This window comes from Pterocles gutturalis, unplaced genomic scaffold (genome assembly GCF_000699245.1).
Source record: "Pterocles gutturalis isolate BGI_N339 unplaced genomic scaffold, ASM69924v1 scaffold23610, whole genome shotgun sequence".
Lineage (NCBI taxonomy): Eukaryota > Metazoa > Chordata > Aves > Pterocliformes > Pteroclidae > Pterocles > Pterocles gutturalis.
The window spans coordinates 1-603 of NW_010138937.1; positions in this window are offsets into that span (position 1 = coordinate 1).

The following is a 603-nucleotide window of genomic DNA, read 5'->3' on the forward strand; positions in this document are numbered from 1 at the left end:
CATTCTCTATGGTGTTACTCCTCTGTTGCTTTTTGTATGTACAACTGAGCAAATTTGTCTGGCTTTTGACATAACATCTGTCATTCTCATCATGCAAGTGTTAAAATGGGAGTGACCAGAGTAGGCAAAGAACTTAATTCATATTGGTTTACATTAAACATACTATGTATGGCTTCATCCCTGACCTGGCCACACATATGTACAGACACAGGACCTGTCCTTTTTTCCCAAGCATATGCATATAGTATAGAACAGAAGTTTATTTTTGATAACAAGTGCGAATTCTATTTTTTGAGAAACAGATTTTTTAAAAAAAATATTCAAATCGTGAGACTGCAATACAACAAGAGGGTATATGTAAAGAATAGGGTCCTCAGGCAAAGGCACAGCCATGGCATACATAGTAAATTCTACCATTGCCGTTTCCTCTTGTTGCAAAGAAATTAAAGCATCAGGCCATTGACCACTGAGGAAGCAGAAAGTTCTTTAAACTTGAAATTCAGAGCATCAGTCAGAATCTTTCAAATGATCTATGGTGAGTTTTTAAGAGCTATGGCTATAAACAGTGTAATGTGCTGCCCATTAGCAAAGGAACTTAAACAA